Raw genomic sequence first — 19,519 nt, forward strand, 5'->3', positions numbered from 1 at the left:
GAGTCAGCAGGAGACTCCTCTCCACTGCTCGTGTCCTGGCCCCTCCGCTTCCCTTCTGACTGCAACTATTAGAAGATGGAAGTGGGAGGGAGGTAGAAATGGGATTTAGGTGTTTGCTTCGAGTCTGCACAGTGTCAAGGAACATTCCCTGTGTTTTCAAAGATTGAATTCCGAGACTTACGAGACTCACAGGATGATGTGAAGTCATGTCATCTGAACCCAGGACTGTTCTCCACAGACGCCTAGAGTTACAGAAGGCGAGTATCTTCCTGTTTTGACCAAAAAGCCAACTCATTTTATGAAGCCTCTGATGGTTTCCATCTCTACATATTTTTTAAAATGCATCTACCTCAGGGCCTTTGCATCAACCCTCTATTCTAGGATCCTGGGCAAGGGTAAGAATGTGAAAATCTGTCCCAAGGGAGCCACACATATTGCAGTTTGGCCACAGTCACCCCAAGAAGACTTGTAAACTCTGTCCAAAATAAAGAGCAAATGGGATAAATCTGCTGACTCCTATAGGACCCAGATCTTTTGTTATTACAAAAGTTATATTACAAGTGTTATAAAGTTCCTGATAAGGAAGGCTCATGATAAAAAATTTGCTAAAAGAAGTCATTAATTTAAAATTTTTTAATGTTTATTTTTGAGAGAGAGAGAGACATAGCGTGTGAGCAGAGGAGGGGCAGAGAGAGAGGGAGACCGAGAATCTGAAGCAGGCTCCAGGCTCCAAGCTGTCAGCACAGAGCCTGACACAGGGCTTGAACCCACGAACGGTGAAATCATGACCTGAGCCAAAGACGGATGCTTAACAGACCGAGCCCCCCAGGTACCCCAAGAAGTCATTGATTTAATGACTGGCTTACCTCTAACTACTAGTTTTTGCTTAGGTTGAGCCACAACAAACCAAAGAGGTAGCATTACGAGTGTGCTTTTGTTTCCTCGTCCATGTTTCTGAGAGGGCAGAGCCATGAATTGCTGCTTTCAGGGGATACCAGGAGCTAGGCTGTGGACAGTATCCAGGAGGAATAAAATCTGTGTAAAATGCCAACAGAAATACTCCCAGTCAAAACACGAGGTGTGTGGGTGAGCTGTGAACAAAGAAAACGTCATCCCATTGAAAGCCTAAAGGGCCGCGCAAGAAAGATGACCAATCAGCAAATGAAGGATCCAACTGAATGCGGCAAAGGAGGGCTCTGAACCAGAAGACTGTAAAGGGGAAAGTACTTGCAAAGAGAAGAAGGAAGTCAGATCTCAGAAAGATCTGTTCCCCGACTAGAGAACCTGGTAAGCATTTGACTCAAGAAATCAAGTGATCCGGGTTTCCAAGTTTCCATTAGGGCGTTAATGCTGGCAGCAGACAACTTCCTTACACGACTTCATTGTCCTAAAGACCAAGACGCATTCTCAAACATCAACACAACAAAATTAGGAGCAGAACTGCTTTTGGTTGCAAACCAGGTTTATGGGATATTCAGTATTTTAATAGCTTGGAGACCCAAGCTATTCGGGGCGGCCCTGTTATTTTTTAATTTATTTTATCTTGCAAAGGGCTTTACTTTTTCCCAGATCACTGACTATGAAGGGCCAGTCATGTTGGAAATAGAGTCACGTGTCGTCGTTGGCTTCCTACATCCCTCCTTTGGTCAAGTTCCTGCCATTAAGATGTGGATTTGATTGCAGAATTGGCTTGTAATAGTAGTCATTGTTGTTTTTAAATTCAGGATCGTGAACTGTTTTGTGTTCTTTGATTTATTTATACGGGAGGAAACAACTAGAGTTGTTTTCATGGAAGCTCCTTTTAACGGTTGTCAAACATGTAGTCACGTCATATGGAGGCCTAAAGGTATGCTTTTGGGGGAATTTTGTCCAGCCCTTAGCGTTATAATTGCCTTTATGTTCAGAAGTATTTTACTGCCTTTATCAGATCTGTTGGGATTGAGAACTGAGAAATTAATCTATTCCACCCTGAAGTAACTGTGACTGGAAGGGTCCCCATGTTGGTTACTGTTGCTGGCCTGCAAGGAAGGGACAAGCTCAAAATACGTCTAAGGGGAGGATCTCAGAAGCCATAGAACAGATACAAGGCAAGTTTGCCTGGGAGGAGCTTATGGATACCTTTTCCACATGTGAATCAGCCCTTAACAGTGGGCTTTTGACGGGGCGCCTGGGTGGCTCAGTTGCTTAAGTGTCCAACTTAGGCTCAGGTCATGATCTCGTGGTTCGTGGGTTTGAGCCCCATGTTGGGCTCTGTGCTGACAGCTCAGAGCCTGGAGCCTGTTTCTGATTCTGTGTCTCCCTCTCTCTCCTCCTCTTCCCTTGCTCACACTCTGTGTTTCTCTCTCAAAAATAAAATAAACATAAAAAAATTTATTTAAAAAGAGTGGGCTTTTGATACTTAATTCCAGAATGATTAAACATGTAAATGTATAAAAGTAAGACCTTTAAACATTTAGAAATAGAAGACTATCTTTTTTACCTTTATGTAAGGAAAAAGTGCTTAAGACACAAAAAGCTCAAATCAGAAAGATTGATGTATCTGCCTATATTGTAAAATGTTTTTTAATGTTTATTTATTTTTTAGGGAAATAGAGTGTCAGAGAGGGAGGGGCAGAGAGAGAGGGAGACAGAATCCAAAGCAGGCTCCAGGCTCTGAGCTGTCAGCACAGAGCCCAACGCGGGGCTCAAACCCACAGACCGTGGGATCATGACCTGAGCCGAAGTCGGCCACTTAACTGGCTGAGCCACCCAGGCGCCCCTCTAGTCCACATATTGACATTTAGATCTGTATATATGGGAAAAATTATCTACAAACTGGGAGAAAATATCTGCAACACCTGTAGCTTACAAAGAAGGTAGTATTCAGATTAATACTATAAAGCAAACAGAAAAAGATCAACAGCCAATGGAAAGACCATCCAGATATTTCATAGGAAGAAGAAGCGCAAAAGGTAAATAAACATGAAAAATTGCTCAGCTTCTTTAGGAGAGACAGAGAGAGAGCAGGGGAGGAGCAGAGAGAAAAAGAGAGAGAGAATCCCAAGCAGGCTCTGCATTGTCAGCACAGAACCCAATGCCAGGCTTGATCCCTTGAACTGAGAGATCATGGACATGAGCCAAAATCAAGAGATGGACGGTTAACTGACTGAACCGTTCAGGTGCCAGAGGTGTCTGACTCTTGATTGTGACTCAGGTCATGATCTCACAGGGTTCAGGGTTCCTGAGTTTGAGCCCCTCATTGGACTCTGTGCTGACAGTTTGGAGCCTGCTTGGGATTCTTTCTCTGCTCCTTCCCAACTCGTGCACACACACACTGTCTCTCAAAATAAATTAATTAAAAAAAAGACGAGGGGTGCCTGGGTGGCTCAGTCAGTTAAGCGTCCGACTTCAGCTCAGGTCATGATCTCACGGTTCGTGGGTTCAGGCCCTGCGCCGGGCTCTGTGCTGACAGCTCAGAGCCTGGAGCCCGCTTCAGATTCTGTCTCCCTCTCTCTCTGACCCTCTCCTCTCACGCTGTCTCTCCCTCTCTGAAATAAATAAAACATTAAAAGATTTTTAAAAAAACTATTATGATATAACACATAAAACCCACTAAAGTGGCTAAAATTAAGAAGTTGTATAATCATAAGTCTCAGCGATGAATAGAAACTCTTACATACTGCTGGTGGGACGATAAATATACACAAGCACTTTGGACACAATTTGGTCACATCTTGGTAGTTGAACATTTACATACCCTGTAACCCAACAATTCTGCCCGTGCTTACATCCTCACACCTTTTGCCCGTGTGCCTTGGGACATGTCCGTTAAGTCCCAGTAAGAGTAAAACTTCACATTTCTACCTTTCTTTCTGAAAGCATTCAATAAATGCAGAGGTCTGCCTCTCTGCCCCAGAGCTGAAGTCATCTAGAAGGTTTGTTTTGCATAATTACTTGGGGAAGTGCTTACAAATGAACAAAGGAGATGTTCATAAAACTACTCATTCTTTTTTTATTCCGGATAATTTTAAATATCATCTGACTGGCAAGTCACCTCCGATAAAATAGCAACTGAAAATAGATGTTTCTTCTTTCTTGTTTAGACTATTTTATTCTCCTGTGCCAAAAGCAGCGGCTTAGTGTGAGATTTGTGGGAAGGATGCTATTCAGAGTTTAATTTCGTTATGTAGTAACCCAGTCAAAATCCAGTAGAAAGAAGGTAGATATTTCTAGAAGATGCTAAAAACTTTTTGAAAAATGAAGAATTCAGAAACATAAGTTCTCTAACATAGAACATTGAATCATTAGAGTTGGAAATTGAATAAATGAAAGGGTGATTGAATGAATGGCTGATTTGAAATGCATCATTAGTGAATTGGAAATAATAGACCATGTCACTTGGTCCTTAAAATATTCCTCTAAGGAGTCATTAGGATTATAGGGGAGACTTTAAAAAAATAATACCCAAGCCCCAGTTAAATTGAATCAGAATCTCTACAGATTAGTAGCCATTAGTATTTCTTAAAATGACTTAGCTATTAGTATTTTAAAGAAGCTCCCAGGTAATTCTAAACCGTAACAGCTTCGTGAACCACAGAGCCATGGCCTGTACTCCAAGTGACACCCAAAGACAACATCTTCTGGGATGTTGTCAGAATTTAGAATCTTGGCCCTGACCCAGAACTAGTGAATCAGAGTCCACAGTTTGACTAAGTCCCTAGGTGACAGATAACATAGAGTTTGAGTAGCTCTGGGTAGTCACGCTTGCTTTCCTTCCTGTATGCCATTTTGTCACAACTTTGATCAAGATATTGGGGAAAGACTGGGGACAGGTCTTTCTTTGTTCCTGGGGCAACTGGGTGGCTCAGTCAGATAAGCGTCTGACTTCAGCTCAGGTGACGATCTCACAGTTTGTGGGTTTGAGCCCTGCGTTGGGCTGTGTGCTGACAGCTCAGAGCCTGGAGCCTGCTTCAGATTCTGTGTCTGCCTCTCTTTCCACCCCTCCCCAACTCGTGCTCTGTCTTTCTCTCTGTGTGTCAAAAATAAACAGTAAGATAAGTTAAAAAAAAAAAAAGATTCTAGTTCTCGCTTTAATCTGGAGGCAGCTAAAATCACCATTTTGGTAAATTTGATCATAAAGGAATAATCAGAGAAACAAGTGCATGAAAAGTGTTCAACATCACTCATCATCAGAGAAATGCAATCAAAACTGCAGTGAAATATCACCTTACACCAGTCAGAATGGCTAAGATCAAAAAGACAAGAAATAACAAGTATTGGCAAGACTGTGGAGAAGAGGTAACCCTGGTGCACTGCGGGTGGGACTGTAAATTGGTGCAGCCACTGTGGAAAACAGTACGGAGGCTCCTCAAAAAAAAAAAAAAAAGAAGAAAAAGAAAAGAAAAGAAAATAGAACTACCATGTAATGCAGCAATTTCACTTCTGGGTATTTAGTTGAAGGAAATGAAACACTAACTTGAAAAATATGTGCACCCCATGTTCACTGTGACGTTATTTACAATAGCCATGACACAAAAATGACCTAAAGTGTCCATCAATGGATGAATGGATAAAGAAAACACATCATATATAATTCAGCAAACGACAGAAGAAAATCGTGCCATTGGTGACAACACAGATGGATCTAGAGGGCCTTATGCTAAGTGAAATAAGCCAGACAGAGAAAGACGCATAGGAGATGACCTCACTTTATATACAGAGTCTAAAAAACCAAGAACAAAAACAAACTCAGTTACAAAGAACGGATTGGTGGTTGCCAGAGGTGGGGGGTGGGGGTGGGAAAAATGGGTGTAGGAGGTAAAAGGTACACACTTCCAGTTATAAAGTAAGTAAGTCCTGGGGACGTCATGCACGGCATGGTGATGATAGTCAACCATTCTGTATCGTGTATTTGAAAGTTCCCATCACAAGCAAAAAATTGTGACTATGTGCGGTGATAGATATTAGCTAGATTTCTTGTGGCAGATCTTTATAGTGTTAACCTGAGACTAACGTAATGTCAATTAGATCTCTCTTGTAAAAAATAAAGAAATAATCCACAGTCCACCTCCCAGTGGGGAGAGTCAGCATCTCCAGTCTAACCTTGAGCAGAAGTGCGAGGTAGCAATCATCCTATCTGTCTGCTCCAACATCCTCACCCCCATCCCAAGACGATTTGCCTTTGGACCCCACTTCAAGCCTCAAGGCTTCATATTTCACAGTGACTCTTAATGATAAAAATTTGTTCATTACAGACAACTTCAAACATACATAAAATAGTCTAGTATAATGAACCATCATATACTATTGACCCAGCATCAATAATTACCAACTCATGGCTAATCCTGTTTCATTGATGTCAGCACCCACTTCCTGCTCTTCTAAACTGTTCTGAAGAAAATCCAATCATTAGCTCATTCCATCTATCAATATTTCAATGTGCATCTCTAAAGGATGTAACCCAAATACTGTTATGACACTTAAAAAATTTCACAACAATCCCTTACTACCATCAATATTCAGTTACTGATCACGTTTCTCTAATTGCCCTATATATTTTTTTATGGGTTGAAACCCTAACCCTCAGTGTTTCTATATTTAGAGATATAGCCATAAGGAGGAAGTAAGGTTACATGAGGCCATAGGAGTGGGGCTCTATCTAACCCAATAAGGCTGTTCTTATAAAAAGAGGAAGATTCTATGTCAATTATATCATAATGAAGCTGGGGGAAAGGTTGTAAAGAAATACAGAAGTACAGGGGCGCCTGGGTGGCTTAGTCGGTTAAGCGTCCGACTTTCGCTTAGGTCATGATCTCGCGGTTCGTGGGTTCGAGCCCCGCGTCGGGCTCTGTGCTGACAGCCAGCTCGGAGCCTGGAGCCTGTTTCAGTCTGTGACTTCCTCTCTCTCTGAGCCTCCCCTGCTCACGCTGTCTCTCTCTCTCTCTCTCTTCTAGAAATAGATAGAAATATTAAAAAAAAAAAGAAATACAGAAGTACAGAAATAAATAAAGAAACAAATAAATAAGTGGAATGATGGGCAAAACCAAAAGAGGAAGAGATGTCAGAGAGTTCTTTCTACTTGTATGCGCTGAGGACGTGAAAGAAGGCAGCAGCCTTCTACAGGGAGAGAAGTCTCACCAGAAACCAAACCTGATGGCAACTTGATCTTGGACTTTCAGCTTTCACAACTCTGAAAAAGTAAATGCCTGGGGCGCCTGGGTGGCTTAGTCGGTTAAGCGTCTGACTTTCTGACTTTCGCTTAGGTCATGATCTCGCGGTTTGTGGGTTCGAGCCCCGCGTCGGGCTCTGTGCTGACTGCCAGCTCGGAGCCTGGAGCCTGTTTCAGTCTGTGACTCCCTCTCTCTCTGACCCTCCCCTGCTCACGCTATCTCTCTCTCTCTCCTAGAAATAAATAAAACATTTAAAAAACAAAAGTAAATGCCTGTTGTTTAAGCCACGCAGTCTGTGGAATTTTGTTACGGAAGCCTGAGATGACGATTATTGAGCACTTCCTTTTCAGTGGATGCTCTGGGGGGCATTACATGGGATATACTTATCTTTATACTCCATGTACATTCTGCAAATCCATCCACAAACCTCTGCCCCAGCCATATCACCAAACAGGCAACTTATTTTTTCCAAGTCCCTAAGCGACCTGGCGAACTTTTCAACCACCGCCCAGGAATCAGATGGGTCCTTCCTCAGACCACCTCGCCTTCCATAAAAAGTAAACCAGATGTAATACCTGTAGCTCTGCCCACTGGGGAGATTACCTGTCACTCGTTTCTATCGGGCCATCCCTGCGTGGGGCTAGAGTCGGGGAGCTTATCACTCCTGTCTGGTTCCATCATACCACATACATCCATTCATACATTTGGCCCCCACTCCTCCGTCCTCTGACAGGGACTTTCGGGAACTCCCCATAAGGCCATCGGTGTGTGTTGAGAGAGTAGGAAGAGACACCACAGGAGCCTAAACCACCTGGTCCCGAAGTCTGTGGTTTCCAGATCTGCCAGAGATCGGGCTCACATGCATCGTTTATACTTTAGGATGAATCCTGCTGAGTGTGTCCAGGTCACGATGGGCGGTTTAATTCACATAGTCGTTTGCAACCCAGGGTCGGATGTTCAGGCTCCTTAGCAGTCCAGGAGCTGCTTTTCAAGGGAAAATGGTTGCCAACAGTTGACTTTACTTGGGTCCTGACAGGGGCTCCCTACAGGTTCTCTGCCACAGATTCTTCTGCTCTATTGGGTGTGCTGGCCAGGCTGCTTGTAAGGAAGCCTGGACTTGTTTCAGGGCCTCTTCACACCCTGTGCCCACTCACAACTGGTAGTGTTGTAAGCCGCCCAATAATTAGGTCAGAGCAGCACATCAAACTACGGTTTAAGTTGCCTCCAAAATCCAAAGAGAGCCATGAAGCGTTGTATCTCCTACGTAGCGTTTGGAACAAAGAGCATCAACTGTGCCTCACTTGTAGAACAACGTGGTATCCCAGCATGCTCCGGGCCACTGGACCCCTTCAAACCTCACTGATGTAGCAGCCCCTGGACTTCAGGCGGGGGGATGGCGGGGGCTTATCTCCCACCTCCTCAGCATGCATGCGTTTTATCAACATGCCTAAGGTGCCTATCGCCTCCTGCTTCTTGGATCCAATAGTACAATGCCATCAGTGTAATGGACCGGTGTGATGTTTTGTAGACTATCAAGACAAACAAGTCCCTGCAGATTAAATTATGACAGCAGGATTTGATTTCGCCCCAAGGCAAGACAGTTAAGATACTGCGATGTCCCCGATGTAGGAAGGCACACCACTTCCAATTATTTTTGCTGATAGAGAAGGGGAGTAGTGAAAGCATTTTCTAGGTCATTAGCTGCATACCAGGTGCCGGAAAGTGTTGTCTTTGGTGAAGCCAACCCACAGCAGCCCTGCTGAGAGAAAGCCAGGATAATTCATAGGCCAACCACTCCCCAGTCTCTGGCTGGTGCCTCCAATTAGCTAAATCCAACTGAAGTCCAACCTTACGGGTCAGCCTGTGGGACACAAGGCAGACTAGAAAAGGTGGAAACAGGGTCTGGAGTTGTCCACGGGAACCATTCACCACACTGGTCATGATGGAGGGCACGTTTGTAAACGAATGGATAAATGGACCCCGATCCAGTGTTAAAGGAGGGTTCCTTGCTCAGACATAAAATTTAGAAGTCATGTCACAGGGCAGGAGGCTCTCTAGATCACACTGATTAAAGCTATACTGCTGGGACACTATGTACTTTCTGACTATTTAATACGGAGATAGATCATATGCACTAGTTATGGCAGGGTCTAAAGTTTTGAACCTTCTAGGGTCCTCTGCTGATTCACCATAGTTTTGGCTATATCCCGACTACTATGGAGTTTTATCACAACCTAATCCTCCCTGTTTTCAGCTCAGGCTGGGACACAGTCTTCCTTTTAGAGATTATCAGGAAGTACAGGATGTTAAAAAGACAGTGGCATCTCTGGATAAACCTTGAGGGTATCATGCTGAGTGAAATAAGCCAGTCACAAAAAGACAAGCACTGCACGGTTCCGATGATATGAAGTGCCTAGACTCGTCAGACTCCTGGAGATGAAAGTTAGAACAGTGGGTGCCAGGGCTAGAAGGAGGGAGAGTGGAGAGTTGTTGTTTACTGGGTAGAGAGGTTCAATTTTGCAAGTTTTCAGTTTTGCCAGACGAGAAGAGTACTGCAGTGGGATGGTGGTCGTGGCCACAGCAGAGTGCGAACGCCCTTACTGCCGCTGAACTGGATGCTATCTTCACTGAAGATGGTAAATTTCATGTTACGTATACTTCACAGTTTTTAAAAGTTGAAAAGAAAAAGTTGGCACCTCACGTAGAAAAGCGTATCGATTTTGGAGATGTCCCAATTGATTAAAATCCCAGAATTCCGGCTTACTAGCTGTGCGATTTGGGCTAGTTACTTAACCAGATCCTCAATTTCCTTACTTCTCAACTAGAATTGATAATGGCTAGCTCGCTGGATTACTGAGAGAATTAGAGAGGCAATGTGCAGGAGTATCCCCAGCAGTAGCCGTTTATAGGTGCCGATTCCCTTTGCTATAATACCTGTCCATTCGTCAGATCTCAGCTGGGACACCCTTTCCTTTCCAGGCCATTTCTTACCCGAGATCTGGTTAGGGAATCCTTCCTGCAATGCTTACTGTGTTCCTGCCAGATTGGTCTGTTCAACTGTAACTGCTTACTTACTACTACTTGTTGCTCAAGAACATAAACTCTGTGTGAGAAGGGACTGTGTCTGCTTTCTTCCCTGTTGTAACCCCGGAGATGAGTGGATCCCAGTGAAATGGGAAAGGAGACAGAAAACCAGGGTAACGACAATGGGAGCCTTGCAAAGACGAAAGCCCCATCCACGGACCAGACATTTGGAAGTTTATAGAGGGTAGAAAGTAGACGGGGGTGTCTGGGTCCTCAGCTGGGTACGCATCCAACCTTGGCTCAGGTCATGACCTCATGCACTTGGGGAGTTCCAGCCCCGCATCAGGCTCCCTACTGTGAATGCAGAGCCGGCTTCGGGTCCTCTGCCTCCCCCTCTCTCCTCCCCTCCCCTGGCTTGCGTCCAGGTGCACACGCGCTCTCCCTCTCTCTCAAAGATAAAATGTTAAAAAAAATAAAAAGTAGATAGGATTATAGCAGAATAAAATGGTAGCCCCAAGCTACCATGGAAGTAGTGGCTGTTTTTCCTGGCAGAACTTTGAAGAAATTCCAAGATGTGGAGGCAGCTGGTTGGGAAAGAAGGGGTGATGGATTGAGGACCATCTATAGAATGGCTCAGTCAGCCCTTCGCCTCCATTAAATACCTGGAGCAGCACCATTTGCGCCAGGTGCAACCCTGTGCACCCTTCCTCCAACAAAATAAAAGCTATGAGGGTGAGGGAAAAGGTGGGGGCTGTGGATGGAGGCGGACAGGGGCTGAGAGACTCAGGGCCCCCACAGAAAGCCACAGGCAGGAGACTCCACTCTCAGGAGAGATTCCTCCTTACTCTGGCAATCCTGAGAATCCTGTCTGTGGGGAGGACACACCCATTTACCCAGTGTCTTCCTGCTCTCCTCTTGTGCTGTTGGGGGTGGAGGGTGGGAGTGGGGTGAAGGAGAGGCCGTTGGGGTGAATAGGCCTGCCCATCTTCGAAGCAAGCTCAAATGCGTTGGCCAGGAAAGTCAATATATCCCATCACCCATCAGACACGTCAATCAAAATCATGAGGCATTTGGAAGAAATTCAGGCTGTGAAGGACCGATTCACACAAACAGAACACGTCGCTTCAGAGAGTGGGAGACAGATAATGGCAAGAAATAGGACTTGAGAACACTTTCTAATCTGAGCTCCAAAAAGACATACTATCTATTGAGGAAAAGAATAGAAACAGATGGCCATGAGAAAAGAACACCCAGAAAGTGGAAAACTCTCAAAAATTAAAAGCGTGATCACTAAAATGAAAACTCTGAATTAGAGAACTGAAGGAAGCAAACGATCAAACGTGGATCTGGAAGAGGTGGACGGAGAGGTGTTCCAAAATACGGAGCATTAGTGAGGGAAGGTTAAGCAACCTGGAGCCGACATCTATTTGTGAGGAGCTCCAGGAAGAGAGAGGAGTGGGTGAGGAGTAAGCGTTTAATGACATAGCAGCAGTGGGGCCCCTGGGTGGCTCAGTCGGTTGAGCGTCCTACTTTGGCTCAGGTCATGAGCTCACAGTTCATGAGTTCGAGCCCCATGTCGGGCTCTGTGCTAACAGCTCAGAGCCTGGAGCCTGCTTCGGATTTTGTGTCTCCCTCTCTCTTTCTCTCTCTGTCCCTCTCCTCCTTGCTCTGTCTGTCTCTCAAAAATAAATAAAAAAACATTTAAAAGAAAGACATAACAGCAGATAATTCCCCTAAGCTTGTAGAAAAACTCCAGCTGTTTGGATTGAAAGAAACTTTGTGCCCACCTTCCACTCTGGGGAGGGTGGAGGGCGGTCTGAATCAACATTTAGACATATTCAGGGGAAAGTTCTGAACGCCAACTCTATTTTTTTCAATGTTTATTTATTTTGAGAGAGAGAGAGAGAGAGAATCCCAAGCAGGCCCAGCACTGTCCGCACCGAGCCCGTGAGATCATGACCCGAGCCCAAATCAAGACTCTGAAGTTTAACAGACTGAGCCTCCCACCCCCTGCACTGGCGCCCCTAGAATGCCAACTTTAAAAAAATACTAACATTCTACAGAAAGGAAAGAAAACAAATTTCTCAGGTGGAAATGAGGACGACACTGGCCCCAGCCGTATCTGAAGCATTGTTGCGTGCTAGAACACAGTGACTCTGAATTTATGAGGAAAAATGACTTCAACCAAGAATTCCATAACTGGTCAAACAAGTAAGGTGAGGATAACACAAAAATGGTAAGCACTCACAAAGGTTATCTCCACAGAGGCTCTTTCTGAAAAAATAAAAACACGGTTAATTGAGGATGTATTCCTCTTGAGCTGAGAAGGAATCCAGGAAGAGGAAGGCATGAATCTGAGAATCCAGGGAAATGGCTCAGGAAATCATTGATGTTTCATTTCGTTTCTCTTCTCTTCTTTTCTTTTCTTTTCTTTTCTTTTCTTTTCTTTTCTTTTCTTTTCTTTTCTTTTCTTTTCTTTTCAGAGAGATAAAGTGCCAGCAGGAGAGGAGCAGAGAGAGGGAGACACAGAATCCAAAACTCCAGGCTCTGAGCTGTCAGCACAGAGCTCAACATGACATGAGCTGAAGTCTTGGCTGCTTAACCAACTGAACCACCCAGGTGCCCCAGGAAATCATTGAAGAGAAACAGCAGGGGCTCATTGGTGCAACAGGCCTGGAAAGCTGTCAGTTCAACTTAAAAGGAGGAAGGGAAAAGGCTCCATGAAGAATAACTTTAAAAACAAAATAGAGAGGCCCTTGGGTGGCTCAGTTGATTAAACGTCTGACTTCAGCTCAGGTCATGATCTCACCGTTGGTGAGTTCAGTCCCCACATCGGGCTCTGTGCTGACAGCTCAGAACCTGGAGCCTGCTTCGGATTCTGTGTCTCTCTCGCTCTGCCCTTCCCTGCCCTCTCTCTCGCCTGCTCTCTCTCTCTCAAAAATAAATAAACACTTAACAAATAAAAGCAAAATAGAAACAAAATAAAAACAAAGTAGATTTCATTACACACACCGAAATTTGAGGAACCTGGAAGTTCTCGACGATAAAGTGAAGGCATTTAAGTAACGACTTACACACACACACACACACACACACACACACACCACATACACCACACACACACACACACACACACACACACAGATAAGAACCTTCCCTTGAGGGAAACAAATGCTCTATAAGAAAGTCATGATCCAAATCGGAAGCCAACTAAAACAGGACATGATTCTGAGCTATATGTAGAATTCAGAAAATTTTCTGTTTAATCATGACACAAGTTTAAGGTTTCCTTTTCTGGGCACCTGGGTGGCTCAGTTGGTTGAGCACTGGCTTAAGCTCAGGTCATGGTCTATTGGTTTGTGGGTTCGAGCCCTGCGTTGGGCTCTGTGCTGACGGCTCAGAGCCTGGAGCTGCTTCAGATTCTGTGTCTCCCTCTCTCTCTGCCCCTCCCCCATTCATGCTCTGTCTCTCTCTGTCTCAAAAATCAATAAACATTTTTTTTAAAAAAGGTTTCCTTTTCTATGGGTTCAGTCACATGACTTGTTTTTGCAGCCAACATGAATCAAGAGTGCAGAAGACTTCATTAGGGTTCTAGAACAGAGTGAGCCTCCTATTTCTGTTGCCATTGTTCTAACATTTTCGCTCTGTTCTAGAACCCTAATGAAGTCTTCTGAGGGGGCCTGACCTCTTGCTTAGCCACCACCGGGAGAGCTCAAAAGGGAAAGGAGTCAGCCCTGGGGAGTGGGGGTTGCAGAAGGGAGAGAAGAGGAAGGAGGTTTTGGGTCCCAGCCTCTGTCTTCAGCAGGGAGTGTGGCTTCGGTCCATACTGTCAGGTAGACCCCGTGAGAGGAGCCAGATTCTCAGCTTCCACGGCCTGTGTTGAGACCCAGAGCCCACATTCAGCCTCCCTTGGCTCTTCTGTTCCTCTCTGTTTCTGGTCCTCTGAAGTAATTCGTCCGTTTTTGAGCCATGCGCCTGATCTCCTTTATTTTCTCTTCATATATTTTGTTTGGCATCGCTTAATGTTTGCAGTGGGTGAAATGCATCTTATTGTACCATCTTGACTGGACAGCTGTTGCGCTCCTGGTATAATTTAAAAATTGAGATCTGAAAACAGCAAATCCATTCCTTTCCCCTCTTAGGATTATCCTGCAGCATACTGATATTTGTGTAGTTATTATTCTTCGGTACATATGCAAAACCAGAACTTGACTTTCAAGTCAACGTAGTGTTTGTTTTCTGAGCTCCAAACCGGAGTATTCCATGAGGGGAACTGAGGTCCGGGAAAGAAAACCTGTGGGTGTTCAAGTCGCTCACCTGCCCTCCACCTGTGCCTTGCCCCTCCAGTCCCCAGTCCCACCCTCAGGAGGAACACACCTCAGCGTCCAGAGAGTTCACTGTATAACCCCTGTCAGTGTGTTTCTCCTTACATGTCACCCGAAGTCACTTCAGCCTCCCTTTTCCTCCTTGGGTCCTTGGTGGAGGTGGACGGCTGGCCTTCCTCGGGGTCCCCCTCCCTCTCTCCTGCTCCTCTGCGTCAGACCCTTGCTGTAGCAGAACATCATCATGTAGTCACCTTCTAGCCATTTCTTTCTCGGCTGACTCACTCCCGTTCCTGAAAGTCCGCCCTAGATCTCACTGTTCGGAGCTGTTAGTCATTCTGGTGGCTTTTCTTTGAAATCCTCCTGAGAGCTTTCCTGCTCTTTCCCCACTTTTTCCTGAGAGCAGAGTGGGGAGAATACTCTGGTGAGCGTTTCTAGAAGGGCTGAGAACACAATCCTTTTTCTGGTTTTTAGGACCGAAGTATAAAATGCACTGAGACAACCATTGATAATCGTGCCCTAGCAGATAAGCAAGCAAATACCAAAGTCTTAGTGTTGCCTTTCTGTCTCTTGAATATCATCATTGTTTCTCTCTCAGAGCCAGTTCTCTACCAGACTGTGGTAAGGAACCCTACTTCCCTCCCTAATGCCCATTCTTTCCTTTGTTTACTAGCACCCCTAATTATTGGCTGGGCACAGGACCACTCAGAGTAAAGACTACTTCCAAGCCTTCCTTTTAAAAAAAAAATTAAAAATTTTTTTTTTCAATTTTGAGAGACAGAGAAAGAGTATGAGCAGGGGAGGGGCAGAGAGAGAAGGAGACACAGAATTCAAAGCAGGCTCCAAGCTCTGAGCTGTCAGCACAGAGACTGACACAGGGCTCGAACCCACAAAACAATAGATCATGACCTAAACTGAATGAGCTTGGACGCTTAACCAATTGAGCCACCTGGGCACTGCATTCCTAGCCTTCCTTATAGCTGGATGCGACTCTGAGACCAAGTTCTGGCCAGTGGAATGTTGAATGAAGTGTTGGATGCAGCTACTGGCAAATATTTCTAAAGGGTTAGGGCAGGCTCATCCCCCACCTCCCCTTCTCCTTTCCACTGCTTGGACAAAGAGGTCAGGTGGTCAAGCTACCTTCCAGATCCATGAGGCAGCTCACTAAGGAGGTAGAAGTGGTGCAAGAAAAGGAACATGGATCGAGCTAATGGTGAATCCATAGAGCAGCCCTGGGCTTTCCGGTAGAAAGCCCTACTTCCTGGTTTATTCTATGCATGAGGGAAATTCATTTCTACTAATTTCTATTTTTCTAAACTGCAGGTTTTAATATACATACAGCAAATCCTCATCCTGATGAATTCAACAACCCTGAGAATGTGTTTATATATACTTTGTTTTGCTTTGTTTTACTTGCATAGGGCGATACTGATAGGAAATATTTAGCAGGTTATACTTTTCCTTCCTCTGTGTATCAATAGCTCAAGTGTACCAAATGCGTACTACACATCAGTTATTTTTTATGCTTTGTCTCATTTAATCCCGACACAAAGCATATGATGCTATAATTATTTTCATTTCCGATGAGAGTAAACTGACACTCAGAACTTAGGTAATGGTGTTCAAGGTCACACAGTTGGTAAATTACAGATCTGGAATTTGCATCCGCACAGCCTGGTCCCAGGGCCCACCCTCTTGGTACGCCTTTCTTTTTTTTTTTTTTTTAACATTTATTCATTTTTGAGTGAGAGATAGAGTGCGAGTGGGGAAGGGGCAGAGAGAGGAGACAGAGAATCTGAAACAGGCTCTAGGCTCTGAGCCATCAGCACAGAGCCTGACACAGGGCTCAAACCCACGAACCATGAGATCATGACCTGAGCCGAAGTCGAGTGCTTAACCGACTGAGCCACCTAGGCGCCCCATGGTACGCGTTTTTAATGTGGATTCTGTTCCCCACAGCCCCACCGACAGGTGTTAATCATAGCTATCATTCACTTAGTGCCTGCTACGAGCGGGCACTATGCTGGTACAGAGGCACATTCTAGGAAGACTGAACTGTACTGAAAATGAGGGACAGCAGAGTCAGTGAAGCAGCCGGGATCCTTTACATGTTTAGAGCACCTTTCAGCCGTGCTGTTTAGTGCAATTTTCTTCTCTTTCCGCTGATGGGTTTTGAAATTGTGATTGATGAATTCTTTTTGAAGTTCAGCCATCCAGGACTCCTTTTTGTACTTTGGTCTAAATTATTCTTCCAAATTGCTTCATCCGAACTTTCCCTTTGTTTTATGTTGAGAACTTTGGTATCATAAACATCTTATTCATCATATACTTATAATAATTCTGGAAAATAGTTACTCCGAAGTACATCTTGTCTTCTTGACTCACATCCAACTCATTATCAAACAGGAGAATATGAGGTACAGTAAAAATACAGTAATTTGGCAGGTATTAATGTGGAGATATTGTATATGAGGTAGGCCACAAATAAAATAAAACAAAAGATTCTTTAGTGTCACTTTTACAAACAGACTCACATTTAAATAATTATCCCTTTTTTGAGTAACAGCCTTTGGTAAATTCAGTACTCAGTACACTCAGAGACTCTCTTGATTGATGGTACATGAAAATAACTTATTTGCTCTCCTTACTCCGTAACTACTCTTAAATTGGAAGAAACAGTTCTCCACTTCCATTTTGAATCATTAGTAAGGTGAAATTTTGATCCAAATTAAAGTATTTCTTCCTGTGAAGTTCTATCATAAAATTTTATGCTCCTGTATAGTTGTTTAAAGATTTCAGCTTTATTACATTGTCTCAGACAAGACAAAATGACGCCCTTTCACTACCATATGATTCTTGATATCAACCTCACTATCCTTTTAATTGGGTCTTATAGTTGAAAACATGACCCAGAACTGAGTATAAACCCTGCACATTGTAACTTTGAACCAATATTGCAAATTGGATTCTCTGAGTCATTTTTTCCCCAGTTGATGCACCATAATGACATAAATAACATCAGTTGTGAGATATAAGAACTACTTTTCATAGCAAAATTGGTTGTTGAAATCACAGGGCTGTGTACTAGGCCACTAGTTCTTGAACATAGAAGCAATGTAATTTCTGTAGTACCATGCAGTACTATTAAAACAAACAACAATGGGGCGCCTGGGTGGCTTAGTTGGTTGAGCGTCCGACTTCCGCTTAGGTCATGATCTCGCAGTTCGTGGGTTCGAGCCCCGCGTCCGGCTCTGTGCTGACTGCCAGCTCAGAGCCTGGAGCCTGTTTCAGTCTGTGACTCCCTCTCTCTCTGACCCTCCCCTGCTCACGCTGTCTCTCTCTCTCTCCTAGAAATTAAAAAAATAAAAAATAAAAAAATAAAACAAACAACGGTTACTCTCTGGGCTGAGACCTAGTTTGCAGCGACTTGGTAAAACACACCAAGAAGTTAGGAATCATCAGTAAATCCATCCTGTTATGGTGCCTTCCTCAGGAAAATGGTGAAGAAAATGGAAAAAAGTCAGAGGGCCAAATACACTTGCTCCTTCTCTGACAAAACCAAATGCAGGGATGAGGTGTGGGGCTGCAGTTCCTTTATGAAAACGGCAGCCGTTGGTGCCTGGACGCTCAACACCACTTCGGCCACCACTGTTAAGTCAGCCATCAGAAGACTGAAAGAATTGAGGGGTGCCTGGCTGGCTCAGTCAGTAGAATATGCGACCCTTAATCTCAGGGTCATGAGTTCAAGCTCCATGTTGGGTACGGGGCCTATTTAAAAAAAAGTCAAAGACTAGGGGCACCTGGGTGGCTCAGTCGGTTGAGTGTCTGGCTCTTGATTTTGGCTCCATTTATGATCTCAGGGTCATGGGATCGAGCTCCATGTTGGGCTCATGCTGAGCGTGGAGCCCGCTTAAGATTCTCTCCCTCTGCCCCTCTTGCATGCTCTCTCTATCTCTCTAAAATAAAAAAAAATTTTCAGAAGTAAAAGACAAAAGGTATTTCCAGACCAGTAGAAGCTCCACCATTTGATACCTGGCTTAGCCTGTAATAAATGTATTAACTTCTGTAACAACAAAAAGAAGGAAAGGTTAAGCATGAAAGCAATTTAAAACGTGATAGACTCCACAGTTTTGCTCACAAAAAATAAAATGAAATGAAATAAACTCCTCTCCAGCAAAAATAAGGCAAACACCAACATGTGTGGAAATAAATATTTGAGACAAAAATACAGGCAGCTACAGAAATAACTTAAAAAGCTCTAGGATAACAATGGACAGAGCTGACAGATACATAATTCACAAAAGAGAAAATGCAAATTGCTAATGAACAAGTTACTCTCACAAAGAAATGCAAATTTGAAAATGTGGTGGTTTTAAACATCTCCTATTCGTAAATATTAAAAAATAATAAACTGTTGAGTAAAAGTGGTGAGAGTGGACATCCTTGCTCTGTTCCTGATCCTGGGGGGAAAGCATTTGGCCTGTCATTGTTAAGTACGATGCTAGCTGTACATTTTTCATAGATGCTCTTCATTACATTGAGAGCTTTTGTCTATTCCTCAATTCCTTTTTGTCCTCTGTGTTGACAATAACACACCTTGTTGGGAACAATCAACAAGACAGACCCAGTATACTCCGTTGTGGGAGTATAAGTTTGCACACGCTCTAGATATCAAGTTAGCAGCATGTCACAAAAGTTTTTAGGCCATATTTTATGTCAATACATTTACTTCTAGGTACCTGACTTAAGAAAGTAATCTGATTGGGGCACCTGGGTAGCGCAGTCAGTTAAGCGGCTGACTCTTGATCTCAGCGCAGGTCATGATCTCACAGTTTGTGAATTCGAGCCCCACCTTGGGCTCTACATTGATAGTGTGGAGCCTGCTTGGGATTCCTTCTCTCCTTCTCTCTACCCTTCAACCACTTGTGCTCTCTCTCTCTCTCTCTCTCTCTCTCTCAAAATAAATAAATATATGTAAAAAGATTAAAAAAAGAGAAAGTAATCTGATACATAAAGATTCTTTAC

The sequence above is a fragment of the Hyaena hyaena genome, unplaced genomic scaffold (assembly GCF_003009895.1).
Source record: "Hyaena hyaena isolate Hyena2069 unplaced genomic scaffold, ASM300989v1 scaffold_11, whole genome shotgun sequence".
NCBI lineage: Eukaryota > Metazoa > Chordata > Mammalia > Carnivora > Hyaenidae > Hyaena > Hyaena hyaena.